Source organism: Balaenoptera borealis (genome assembly GCF_965194805.1).
Source record: "Balaenoptera borealis genome assembly, chromosome: 1".
Taxonomy (NCBI): Eukaryota; Metazoa; Chordata; class Mammalia; order Artiodactyla; family Balaenopteridae; genus Balaenoptera; species Balaenoptera borealis.
In genome coordinates this window covers 29,916,498-29,931,769 of record NC_138860.1, presented here as the reverse complement: position 1 = coordinate 29,931,769, position 15,272 = coordinate 29,916,498, and positions in this window count along the sequence as shown.

Below are 15,272 nucleotides of genomic sequence, written 5' to 3'. Positions count from 1 at the left end.
TTTCATACCCTTTATCATGTTTACTTCATGGAAAATTATCTGAAAGTAGTCTTGGTAATTGCTAACATCTCCGTTTTTTGAAAGGAGGAAACTGAAGCTCATGGAGATTAAATGACCTGCTCAAAGCCATGGATCTAATAAATCAGAATCTGGGCTACAAGCTGTGTTCATTGACTCTAAATAAAGGATTTTTTTTTAACCACATAAGATCAAAATATCTCAAATGAATACTCCTTAGTACTTAACGTTTTACTTTTTATGTGTTTATTTTTACTAAGTATTACCAGGTTTTATTGAAGGTTTATTACTGATGAAAAAAATCATTTCAATAATTAGACCTTCCTTGGTAGCGTGCATTATGTCCTCACTAATTACCCTCACACTATGAAAGATCATATTAAAACATTGACCCAAGAGAAACTCTATTCTTTGCTGTCAAGTTGATCCAGCAGCTTAAGATTGCATCACTTTTTAAAAAAAGACTTTATTTTTTAGAGCAGTTTTAGGTTCTTAGCAAAATTTAGGGGAAAATACAGAAATTTCCCATATCTACCTGCTCTGCACATGTACAGCCTCCCTCATTATCAACATCACTCACCAGAATGGTACATTTGTTACAACTGATGAACCTACATTGGTACATCGTAATCACCCAAAGTCCATAGTTTACCTTAGGGTTTGCTCTTGGTATTGTACATTCTGTGAGTTTGGACAAATGTATAAAGACATTATCCATTATTACAGTGTCACAGAATATTTTCAGGGCCCTAAAAATCCTCAGTGCTCCACCTATTCTCCTCCCCCCCAACCCACCCCCATGTAATTAGCCATGTAGTTGTTATTGATTAGTTATAAAATGACAATGAGGATTTTTTAAATGTTAAGTTAAATTATTAACAAAGTGTATTTATCTGCATACAAACTTCTTTTAGACTAACAGTTCTCATTTTTTTTTCAGTGCCTACTTTGCTGGTCACTGTCATCAAAGGTATTATATCATTTGTTTCTCACAAAAACCCTGCAAAGTAAACATAACCATTCCCATGTTTCAGATGAGGAAACAAAGACTCAGGAAGATTAGCTTGCCCAAGAGACACAGCTAACAAGAGACAACACTATGGCTGAAACTCAAGGGTGGCTCAACTCTCAGTACCGTCTCACAACACAAACCTGTCTGGTCTTGCTTGGGCTCCTGGCATCTCTGCTGGGCTGAGAGCCCCATAGAGAGCTGGAAAGAAGCTGGTGAGTACTGGGAGAAGTTGACTAGCCTCCAGGATGAGACCCTAGTAGAAGGAGTTTATACTGTTAGAGGCTCACATCTTATTCACACAAGGAGAACCAAATCAGATACCTCTGTGATATTTCTGAGGGTTAAAAACATTGGTTCTATTGCCAACGCAGTTGAAAACCAACCAATAGTGAGACTTAATCAAAATGCTTTGCCTAATTGGATCTGTCAAGTTCCTGTGGTTTAATCACAAAGTTGGCCTTTGCAGTGAGCACAGACAGATAAATCATATCAACACGTCTGATTGGCTGTGTCACAAAGAATTAGCCAATGTCTATACTGAGAAAAAAGTAAAGAGGATAGTTGAAAATATTAACTGGATGCTTAGTACAACTAAAAGCTTCTGGGAGGAAAAAAAATCTGAATTATCCTAATTCATAGTGTGGATGGATTAAATCAATCAGACAATTGCTTAAATTGCCACTTCATTTGGCCTTCATGCCTACAGCCACTGAACAGTGAATTAACATTTCAAAATCACCCTGACAGTCTAAATTAAATTATAAGTACCTGGGACAGTCTTTTATATGTCTCTTATGGTATCCAGTATAAATATGTCCAACTCAACAGTAAAAAAGGAAATATCTGATCATAATGTAAGTTACACCATAACTCTCACTCATTCCTAGAATCTCAAAACTAAAATCTAACCTTAAATAAAGTGATGTGAGAATGACGTATATTTACTGAATCTGGGCACCCATGAAGAATGTACTTTATATGGTTTCTTATATTTTTATTCCACCCTGGTAGTGATCATAGCTTTCTTTTACTTTTTGTTCTTTATAGGAACCCATTGTTATTGACATCAATAATATGGAATTAGTAAATGTCATAAAAGTATTTAGACACCTCTGACATTCCCCACTTGTTCATCTGTGCTAAAAAGGAATTTACTGGCTTCGTAGATATTCAGTATTCCTGGCAATTAGAGTAGTTTTTTTCTGTAGTATATCACTTAAACAAATATATGCTGATGTGTACCATCTCAATGCTTGTCCAAGTTCACTGTTGATAGCTTCTGTACATTATGCAATATCTTTTGAAGGTAAAATGTAACATATTCAGTACCCAACAATGAAATTCAGAAAACTTGGAGCTAAATTTTATGCTCAGTTGCTGGAGCTTTTGTTGGTCTTAGGTTTTCTAAGCCTATGATGTCCTTCTCCCACTCCTTATTATGTGGTTCTAGTTCTTTGCCCTTGTTTTAATGATGTTATCTTTCTAATCTTTGTTTTTTGCAACTGACTTTGTTAAATGTAGGCAGAGAATAAATAATAGATGAAGAATTAGTTAATCTGTCATGAACCAAGACTGCCTGTCAACATGTCAGTCTGATGGATTGGTTTCAAGTTGTAAAAACTATTAAAGTGATATACAAAGATGGACAGTGTACATTAAATATCTTTCATTTCCCTCTTTGAACATTTCTATTCTAGTTATGCTCAAGTCACCCCAGTTCTTTCCAAAATTGCATTCATTTTAGCAATTTATGTATACTAGGCCATGGAGACACAAGATAAAACAAAACAACATTAAAAATTATTTAAGCTTCATCTGGTTGGAGAAGCAGACAGGTGAATGTTATAACACAGCTACAGGTGCAGGGGAACCAGGAGAAGGATGAACTGGAGAAAATGACCCAAAACAGTATGGAGGTTCCTTAAAAAACTAAAAATAGAACCATCATATGACCCAGCGATCCCACTACTGGGCATATACCCTGAGAAAACCATAATTCAAAAAGAGTCATGTACCACAATGTTCATTGCAGCTCTATTTACAATAGCCAGGACATGGAAGCAACCTAAGTGTCCATCGACAGATGAATGGTTAAAGAAGATGTGGCACATATATACAATAGAATATTACTCAGCCATAAAAGGAAATGAAATTGAGTTATTTGCAGTGAGGTGGATGCACCTAGAGTCTGTCATACAGAGCGAAGTAAGTCAGAAAGAGAAAAACAAATACCGTATGCTAACACATATATATGGAATCTAAAAAAAAAAAAAAAATGATTATGAAGAACCTAGGGGCAGGACAGGAATAAAGACGCAGACATAGAGAAAGGACTTGAGGACACAGGAAGGGGAAGGGGAAGCTGGGACGAAGTGAGAGATTGGCATGGACATATATACACTACCAAATGTAAAATAGATAGCTAGTGGGAAGAAGCCTCATAGCACAGGGAGATCAGCTCCGTGCTTTGTGTCCACCTAAAGGGGTGGGATAGGGAGGGTGGGAGGGAGATGCAAGAAGGAGGAGATATGGGGATATATGTATACATATAGCTGATTCACTTTGTTTTTCGGCAGCAACTAACACAACATTGTAAAGCAATTATACTCCAATAAAGATGTTTAAAAAAATTAAAAAATAAGATTCTAAAAAGAAAATGTGGTTACACATTTAGATGATCTTAGCAGGGAGATAGAGTTTGGCTTTGCTGAATTGAACTCAGAATTTCAACTTGACAAACATGTATTGAATTTCTAGTGTGTACTTAGAGTTTGGCAACCATCATGAGCATTCAAAATTTGGAGAAATCATAAATCCTAATGTAAATGAACTTACAATCTTCAAAATAGACAAACTCTAATGAAACCACAGGTAACATGAGATTACGATCAAATGTTAAGAAATTATCAAATGTCAAGAAATAAAATACTAAATCAGTAGTTTCCAATGAGGCATTGAAAAATACACATTCCCAGAGTTTTTATGCTGTTGAAGAATAAACATTCCCAGAGTTTGTGGTATATAACTTGGATGAGAAGGTTTGGAAACCTTGGTTTGGAAAATCCAGTAGGTTGTAGGTAGGAAGCTGGTTCTTACTGTTGTTTAACAGAGTTAAACATAAAATAAAAAGGTCTGATTAGAAGAGAGATACTAATTTATTTGATATAGCTAAGGTGTTACTGTGGAATAGGTGCATGTTCAGGGTATCTTCTGAAAGCTCACCAGCTGAATCTGACACACACCTGGACTGAGGGTTATAATTCGGTTGTACTCCCAGCTTCAGAATGAAAAGGTAAGCTCTGCAGGCTTCAGTCTCTTTACTGGGAATGGATTTGTAAGGAATATGTTACACTTAACATCATAGTAACAGGTACATGCAGTTTCCTCCCTTTTAATCCTGCTACTGTTACCCAATTATTTATTTTACAAATATAGATGCATAAACTATAATTCTACTATAATAAACCATTAGTATACTTAGGGTTATTCCAAATGATTGTTCAGCTAGAATTTCGTAGACAGAAAAAAATGAATTATGGTAAAGTATTTCCTAAAATCCTCAGTTACCCCTGAATATGTACACTTCCCAAAGTCTTGACAGAGAATCTCAAAGCCAATGTATACAGTATGAGAGAAAGGCAATCAAAACTTTTAGTTTCTCTAAGAAGAAAGCTCCCTGGCTTACACTCATCAGACATCACAGTGTTCATCTACCTGCAAGTGATGGATGAGGGAGGCTATAAATTCCAGCAAAGGAATAGGAAGGCCGGTGAACCCAGCGGGGAAGGAACAAGTTATAACTAGAAAACCTGGCCAAGGAGTCCCTTAGTGTGCACGAGAGACAAAAGGACTCACACATCTCCAGACCAGGAACTCAGATAGAAAAGGAGGGGAGGATAGGAAACAAGTTAACAAAATCAGGTATCAGCAGCTAGGTAAGAACCTGCAGAGCAAACACAGAAGGAAAACTGATTTTGCTGATTAGTGGGTCTAGTAAATCGAATGTAAATTGTCATGAAACAGTTCAGAAAAAGACAAAATTGCAACAAGCCAGCTGGAGTTACAAAGAATCATCGCTTCTATTTACGATTTTATTATGAGAAATAAAATGGTATGTGATTTGTATAAACTCTCTTTATGATTCACCCTGTCACACTCTTCGTATGTGAGAAGGGACAGAGCCCAACCTGAGACATCACTTTCCACACCCTCCCTATCCCAAAAGATCCTTGCCTGGATCTTTCTAAAACCACAGGAGCTCTTTATTCAGGAGGGGAGCAAGGTTTTTTTTTTGAAGTATAGTTAATTTACAATATTGTATTTGTTTCAGGTGGACAGCATAGTGAATCAGGGTTTTTTGTTTGTTTGTTTGTTTGTTTGCAGATTGTATTCCATAATAGGTTATTACAAGTTATTGGGTATAATTCCCTGTGCTATACAGTAAATCCTTGTTGCTTATCTATTTTACATACAATAGTGTGTATCTGTTATTCTCATACCCCTAATTTGTCCCTCCCCCACTCTTGGTAACCATAAATTTGTTTTCTATGCCTGTGAGTCTGTTTCTGTTTTGTATAGACATTAATTTGTAATATTTTTAAGATTCCACATATAAGTGATATCACATAGTATTTGTCTTTCTCTGTCTGATTTATTTCACTAAGCATAACATTCTCTAGGTCCATCCAAGTTGCTGCAAATGGCAATATTTCATTATTTTTATGGCTGAATACTAGTCCATTGTGTATGTGTATACACTATATATATATATATATATATATATATATATATATATATATATATATATATATACACACCATATGTATATATATACACCACATCTTCTTAAGCCATTCATCAACAGATGGACACTTAAGTTGCTTTCATGTCTTGGCAATTGTAAATAGTGCTGCTATGAACATTGGGTGCATGTATCTTTTAGAATTAGTGTTTTTGTTTTTTCTGGGTATATAAGGAAGGGAGCAAGTTTGAATGTTTACTCCGTGCCAGGCACTGTGCTAAGACCTTTGTATACATTCTCATTTAACCCTCACATTAATTTACTATTACCTCCATTTCATATTCTAGAAACTGTGGCTTCAAGAGGTTAAGTGAAGTGCTCAAGGCCACATAAAAGTAAGTGACAGAACTTGGAATCCAACCCAGGACTGATTTTCAAAACCCAGGTTCCTAACATGTATTCTACTGTAATCATTAAATGAGTAGAAATCATCTGTGCACTTTCTCCCTGTAAAACTCAGGCTGTGGAACCATTCTTTCCTTGCTCATAGAGGACACTTCTAACATGTTTCATAGTTTATTTTTGTCATTTTTTTTTAATTTTAGGAAGATTCAGTCTAAGAATCACAGTACTCCAGTTTTGCATGCAATTGACAGATCTTCCACTCTCCCTGGAAACCTGCACTTGGGTAGGGAGGCTGCTCCACCTCCTCTACCACTTGGTAACCACTGCTTGTGGCCCCTCCAGGTCAAGCGTTAGAATAAAGAATGCTGCAGGTTGGGTTCCCCAGGACGCAGACGCTAAAATGGAGATTATTGTGCAAGGACAGCCTTGGGGATTAACATCTGTGGAAGGGAGGGGGCAAAGGAAGAGGTCGATCAACCCCAACAAAGGCTCCAGATGACCCAATAGGGAGCTCTGGAGCTGGGGTGGCCCTTCAACTTGGCCTGAGTTGGAATAAGGCGCTGGGAATTCATTTGTACCCCATGTTGATCAGTCTTTGTATGGGCTACCCCCCTGGAAAGAGCTGTGACCTTGGGCAAGGCAGTTTTCTTCGGCTGAGGTAGTCCCCAAAGAAAGCTGACAGCTGAGGGCCATCTTCAGGTAGCACTCCTGAAAGCTGAGAGAATAAGTCTTTCTTTTCTGAAGAGGGTCTCTATGGCATACCACAGCATCCACTACAGGGAACAATGGTAAGAGGGAAGGAACATCTTCCTGGCCAGATGGTTATCTGACCCTGATGCTCCTTGTGTGTAGCAGATACCAATGCTGATTGTCTTCCTCTCATGGGGGAAATTTGGAGGGTTCTTTGAAGGTCTTCTTGTCACTAAGGATCTCTCTCCTGCAGTTCTTATGTTGGTGATGAACACTCAGGGGAGCTGCTTACAACTTCCCTCTGAGCCCCCTTCCATCCTGGCTTCCTCAGGTCCATCCTCTGCTGGGTCATTTCACCTCCCAAGCAGGCTTCTTGGGCAGAGCGTTCAAAGATGACCAATGCCAGAAAAACCTCCACCGTTAGCTCATAAAATCAGACATCCTTGTCCCTCCACTCCAGACATGTAGAACTTTTCAGTGTAGCCCTGACTTTGTGTTCTTCAAGAGGAAGACATGACTTTCCATTTGTAGACTTTCCCAGGAAGGGATTGGGTACTAGGTCCATTGTCCCCCCAGCCCCAGGGATCACCCCTCAAGTTCCCAAACTGGTTCTCTGAAGACCCCTCACTTGGCTTGAGGTGGCTGGAGAAAACATCCCTTCCCTGATAAATCCTCACCACCTGGCTTCTTTAACCTGTCAATGAATTTTCTGCCTTTTCAAGTCTAGTTTAGAAATAGATAATGGGCTAATCTAGAAGAATCATTTTTGAAGTCGGCTGTTGCAAGGCTGGTCTAGCACTTTAGGAGTCCTTGGCCTCTATGGCATTACTCTTTTTTTAATTCTTTATTTTTATTTATTTATTTATTCATTTATTTATTTTGTGTTTTGGCCACGCTGTGTAGCATGCAGGATGGTTCCCTGAACAGGGATCGAACCCGGGCCTCTGCAGTGAAAGTGCGAATCCTAACCACTAGGCCACCAGGGAACTCCCTTTGGCATTATTCTTAATCAATATCTTTGTTGATATTCGGAGATATTAAGACAACCTTTAGCATGCAGTCTCATTAGACTGCCTTTCACTTTTCTGCCCAGGGCCTGAAAACCCTCTTTGTTTCTAATGCAAGGAGGAGAATTTAAAGGTCATCCATAGGAAGGAGGGAAGGAAGGCGGATATCACGGTGAGTAACTAGGGAAAATACATCCCCAACAAGCAGGTTTTTCTCCCAAGTGCTGTCCCTAACAAGACTGATGTTATATGCCATGAGCAATAGGATCTTGACAAAATAAATGATAAGGCATGACCCAAGTGCTCCATGCTGAATGTAGTACCATGTCATCACTTATTTAACTTAGAATGAACCCCAGCTGTCAAAAATTGTCCCAAACTGCTTAATTACAGACCTGACAGAAGTTCCTGCAAGCATCACACTCCAGCCAACTACTGGACTTACTACTGGGTTTGGGAATTAATTCCTATCTAATCTTTATTTAATGTATCTCTAATAATGTCACATTTTTATGACCCATTTATGAATCAATACAGAAAAAAAAGTGTCAGTGTCTATTTTTCTAACAAATTATGTCCAAATGTTTGATAGTGATATTTTCAGTTTAACAAAATTAGGAGCTTGAACTTTATGTGGCAAAAATATGTATGCTACCATATAAGTCCAGCTCCATTCTCCTCCAATGTCTCCTTTGGGAATGGACTTGGTTGTGTTCTCACTTTTCATTTGAATCCACCAAGGAATGCTTCCATTTTCTAGCCATGAAATGCTTGATCCCAGAAATCTTGTGTGATGCCATGAGAAAGGTGACATCCATGCAGGCATCCCTTATGGTGAGGCAGACAGAGACAGAGAACCCATCTATTCTGCAATAAGATGAACAGGGATGTGCCTAGGATGGGTATCACATAATCCATATGTTGAGTACTTCTACATTTCTATACCTTCAAAATAACACTCCCTTTATTTTCACATGTCACACTTTGAAGACAAAGAGCCTGAGCAATCTCCCTGAGCAAAGATACTTATGTGTTCTTTTCACTTGATGATTTGCCCCCAACCATTTGGGCCATGCTTTCACTCTGCATTTTGAGAAGAGTTAAGATCTGCTCTGTACTTTCCCTAGTTGTGACAACCAATTTTCACAAGATTACACAGTCCGTACCAGTGCAGTATAACCAACACCATAACCCTGTTCAGATATATAAATCTTAAAATATACTAAAAGGAGTGTCAATCCAATAACTGGTAGGGGCTTAAATAGCTTTGAATACCAAGAGCTTATTGCTATTACTAAGAAGTACCTGAGTTTTTATAGTCTCCATTCAATTCTAATAATTCCTCTGGGACTTAGCAGAGAATCAGTTCAGTTCTCACATTGTGAATCAGTGTGTTAAAAGCACCTGAGACATTGCCCCCAGTCTTCTGGCTTAAGCAGGTGTAAAGTCAAGGAGGATTTGGGGCAACAACTTCTATATATTAGAAAAGTCCTTAAGGGGGAGAATCAAGATGGCAGAGTAGTAGGAAGTGAAACTCACCTCCTCCCACAAATACATCAAAAATACGTCTAAAAATGGAACAATTCTCACAGAACACCTACTGAACACCAGCAGAAGACCTCAAACACCTGAAAGGACAAGAAAGATCTCCATGTAACTGGTAGGATGAAAGGAAAAAGAAGAAAAAAAGAGGAAGCAGGACAAGACCTGTGCCCCTGGGAGGGAGATGAAAAAGAAGAAATGTTCCTGCACCCTGGGAATCCCCCTCACCAGCAGGGAGATCATCTGGGACAGAAAAGGAGCTTCAGAGGCTAAAGAGGAGAGAGCAACAACCGGTTTGTGACACGCAGAACAGAGAGAGACCTACACAGATGGTACGTGTTACCACGCTGCGCATCCCGGCCTGAGATGTGCATCCACTGGTGAGGGTGGGCACTAGGTTCTGAAACTCGGAGCTTAGAGGACAGACCTGGAGAGAGAACTGCTGTTGGCTGCATAGACACGGCCCGAAGGGGCTGGAGTGTGGTACAGCTGCAACCAAGGGTGTTTGTGGAAGAAGCCAGGGCCTGCCATAGAAGGGAAGCATCATTGTTAAGTGGCTTGGGAAGAGAGGGGTGGGACTGCCATTACAGCCTCTTTCTCCCACCTCCACAGTCTCTGGGAGAGCGCACCTCAGCTGCCTCATAGGCAGGCTTTGGTGCCAACCACTGCCTCATCAGGCCCCAGGAGCAGATGCCAATGGGTTGCCCACATGAAGAGGCAGGGCTGAAACCACAGCTGAGCCCCAGGGGCCATGCGACTTCAGAAGCAGGGCTGAAATCTCTCCCTGTGGCTGCATGAGCCACGTATTTACACCTCCCCTGCCGGCTTTGTAAATTCAACACCTGTGGGACATCCAAAAGGACAATGGGTGCTCTCAATGACTGGTCTGGCCTGAGCAGCTGTGGGCTTTGTGGGTGCATGCACATGGGGACTGGGCTGGGCTAGGATCTGAACTGCCTCTATAGCTCCCACAGTGGATCCAGGTGCAGGACTACTGTGACCTGGGACCTGACTTCAGTGGATCTGTGCTGGTGACCTTGTGAAAATGACACCTGAGAGGCACCAGGGCCAATTGCTGGCATTCCCACGGTTGAGGTGGGGCCAAGGATAGTGCCAACAAGAGTGTATTTTGTGAGCTTGCACAATGGGTGAAAGGTGACTCAACAGAGCACACGCATCAGTGAACAACGCCGGTGGATGAATACTCAGTGGCTCCTCTCCTAGTGGGAACACTCCAGTCCTGCCTACCTCACACCTCAGCTCAGAAACAGATCTGGGGGCTTCTACTGTAACAACTAAGGAGAAGATCCTGCCCCTAACAGGGCAGTGACAACCACAGAGCAAAGAGGAGGCACTGCTCAACATCCAGTGCAGGTTCTGGTCACCACAACACCAGTCACACCTCTTATCAAGGGGATAATGGCCAACATTCACTGAGGAAAGAGGTGGCAGGCATCCATACTAAAAATAGCCTTTACACGAAAAATATTAAACCCATTCAGGCTACGCAGGGACATTCTCACATAAAACTATCCCTCCAGTACCACAGTGGATAATTGTTTCTCCTAAACTCCTAGAGCAAGAGAAATATAAGTAAAACGACGAACCAGAGGAACCACTGCCAATTAAAAGATCAAGAGAATTCTCCTGAAAGAACAATGAAACAGACCTCTTCAGTCTAATCGATACCAAGTTCAAAAAGGAGATAATGAAAATACTAAAGGAATTAAGAAAGGCCATCAACAGAAATGCAGATTATTATAAAAGAAACTAGAAACCATAAAGAGGAACCAAGAAAAACTAGAAAATTCATTTGTAGTGATGAAAGCTGAACTAAAGGCAATGAATAGCAGAATGAATAATGCAGAAAGACAAATAACTGATCTGGAGGATAGAATAATGGAAATCACCCAATCAGAACAGAAGACAGAAAGCCAAATGAAAAAAAATGAAAGCAATATAAGAGACCTATGGGATAATATAAAGCATACCAATCTACACATAATAGGGATTCCCAGAAGGAAAAGAAAGAGAAAAGGGGGTTGAAAATGTATTTGAAGAAATTATGGCTGAAAACTTCCCAAACCTAAGGAAGGAAACAGATATCCAGGTACAGGAAGCACAGAGGGTCCCAAACAAGATAAACCCAAACAGACCTACACCAAGACATTATTATAAAAATTGCAAAAGTTAAAGAGAGGGTTCTAAAGGCACCAAGAGAAAAATGAAGAGTTAATTACAAGGGAACCCTCATAAGGCTATCAGCTGATTTCTCTACAGAAATGTTGCAAGCCAGAAGGGAGTGTGAAGATATATTCAAGGTCCTGAAAGTGAAAAATCTGCAACCTAGGATACTCTTACCCAGCAAGATTATCACTTAGAATAGAAGGAGAGAGAAAGAATTTCTCAGACAAGCAAAAGCTTAAAAAATACAACAATAACTAAACATATCCTAAAGAAAATATTGAAAGGTCTTCTCTAAATATAAAAGAAGTAAGGATCTATAGGAAAGGGAATATCACAACCAAAAGCCACTACCAGAAAAGAAAATTACAAGCCAATATCTTTGATGAATATAGATGCAAAAATTCTCAACAAAATATTAGCAAACTGAATCAAACAACACATAAAAAAGATACACCATGACCAAGCTGGAATCATCCCAGGATCACAAGGATGATTCAATATACACCAATCAATGTGATACACCACATCAATAAAAGGAAAGACAAAAAGCACATGATCATCTCAATAGATTCAGAAAAAGCATCAATAAAATTCAACAACAATTCATGATAAAAATCCTTACAAAAGTGGGTGTAAGGGGAACATACCTCAACATAATAAAAGTTATTTATGACAAACCCACAGCCAATATAATACTCAATGGTGAAAAGCTGAAAGCCTTCCTGCTAAAATCTGGAACAAGACAAGGATGCCCACTCTCACCACTTCTCTTCAACATAGTATTGGATAGTCCTAGCCACAACAATTAGACAAGAAAAACAAATAAAATGTATTAAAACACGTAGGGAAGAGATAAAATTGTCATTATAAGAAGATGACATGGAACTATATACAGAAAATCCTAAAGACTCCACCCAAAAACTACTAGAACTGATAAATGAATTCAGCAAGGTAGCAGGATACAAAATTAACATAATGAAATTGGTTGCATTTCTTTACACTAACAATGAAATAGCAGAAAGGAATGTAAACAAAAAATTACTTTAAAAATCACATCAAAAAAATTAAAGTACTTAGGAATAAACCTCACCAAGGAGGTGAAAGACTTATATGCTGAGAACTACAAAACATTAATAAAGGAAAATGAAAATGATTCAAGGAAATGGAAAGATATCCCATGCTCTTGTATTGGAAGAATTAATATTGTTAAAATGACCATACTATCCAAAGCAATCTACAGATTTAAAGCAATCCCTATCAAATTACCCATGACATTTTTCACAGAACTAGAACAAATAATCCTAAAACTTATATGGAACCATAAAAGACCCAGAATTGCCAAAGCAATCCTGAGGAAAAGGAACAAAGCAGGAGACATAACCCTCCCAGACTTCAGACAATACTACAAAGCTACAGTAATCAAAACAGCATGGTATTGGCACAAAAACAGACATATGGATCAATGGAACAGAATAGAGAGTCCAGAAATAAACCCACACACCTAAGACAATTAATCTTTGACAAAGGAGGCAAGAATATACAATGGAGAAAAGACAGTCTCTTCAGCAAGTAGTGCTGGGAAATTTGGACAGCTGCATGTAAATAAATGAATCTAGAACACACCCTCAGAGCATACACAACACTAACTCAAAATGGTTTAAAGACTTAAATATAAGACCAGACACCGTAAAACTCCTAGAAGAGAACGTAGGCAAAACATTCTCTGACATAAATTGTACCAGTTTTCTTAGGTCAGTCTCCCAAGGCAATAGAAATAAAAGCAAAAATAAACAAATGGAACCTAATCAAACTTATAAGCTTTTGCACAGCAAATGAAACTATAAATAAATGAAAAGATATCCTACAGACTGGGAGAAAATATTTGTAAATGATGCGACTAACAAGGGCTTAAGTTCCAAAATATACAAAAAGCTCCTACAATTCAATAACAAAAAACCAAACAATTCAATCAAAAAAATGGGCAGAATACCTAAACAGACATTTCTCCAAAGAAACATACAGGTGGTCAATAGGCACATGAAAAGATGCTCATCATCACTAATTATTAGAGAAATGCAAATCAAAACCACAATGAGGTAACACCTCACACTGGTCAGAATGACCATCATTTAAAAGTCTACAAATAGGGCTTCCCTGTGGCGCAGTGGTTGAGAATCTGCCTGCTAATGCAGGGGACACGGGTTCGAGCCCTGGTCTGGGAAGATCCCACATGCCGCGGAGCAACTGGGCCCGGGAGCCACAATTGCTGAGCGTGCGCGTCTGGAGCCTGTGCTCCACAACAAGAGGCCGCGATGGTGAGAGGCCCATGCACCGTGATGAAGAGTGGCCCCCGCTTGCCGCAACTAGAGAAAGCCCTCACACAGAAACGAAGACCCAACACAGCCAAAAATAAATAAATAAATAAAATTTTAAAAAAAAAGTCTACAAATAATAAATGCTGGAGAGGGTATGGAGAAAATGGAACCCTCTTACACTGTTGTTGGGAATGTAAATTGGTGCAGCCACTATAGAAAACAGTATAGAGGTTCATCTAAAAACTGAAAATAGAGTTGCCATATGATCCAGTAATCCTAATCCTGGACATATACCCAGACACAACAATAATTTGAAAAGATACATGCACCCCTATGTCCATAGCAGCACTATTTACAATAGCCAAGACATGGAAACAACCTAAATATCCATTGACAGATGAATGGATAAAGAAGATGTGGTATATATGTAGACACACACACACACACACACACACACACACACACACACACACACACACTGGAATATTTCTCAGCCATTAAAAAGAATGAAATAATGCCATTTGCAGCAACATGGATGGACCTAGAGTTTATCATACAAAGCGAAGTAATTCAGAAAGAGAAAGACAAACACTATGTGATATCATTTGTATGTGGAATCTAAAATACGACACAAATGAACATATCTACAAAACAGAAAGAGACTCATAGACATGGAGAACAGACTTGTGGTTGCCAAGGGGGAGGGGGGTGGGGGAGGGAAGAATTGGGAATTTGGAATTAGCAGATGCAAACTGGTATACATAGGATTGATAAACAACAAGGTCCTACTGTATAGCACAGGGATCTCTATTCAGTATCCTGTGGTAAACCATAATGGAAAAGAATATATATATATGTATAACTGAGTCACTTTGCTGTGCAGCAGAAATTAAACACAACACTGTAAATCAACTATACTTCAATAAAATTAAAAAAATAAAAGTCCCTATGTGAAGTACAAGACATATTGTATTATAATCACCATTAGAAATAGTGTGGATAATAATACCATATATTGGAGTAGTACTTTAGGTTTTAAAATGACTTTTACATATCACTCCACAATGCATAATTGGGCAGCTCCATAAATATGCTAGAAACCCCCTCCCCAATAATAATAAATGTGTTATTGGGCAGAGTATGTAGGGGCAACTAGCTCCACCATGTGCCACGGGAAAAAATATCTGACTGCCACTGACCCCATTCAACTAAGAGTCCCAAAGAATCCAAACCTGAGCAGAGGAAACCCAGTCTCTCTCCTATTGTGGCTTTTCTCTCATCCATCAGAAGGAAGTGTAGACCCATTCACCAATGCTTAAGTTTTGTTATATCAGCCTTGCTTACATATGCACAGA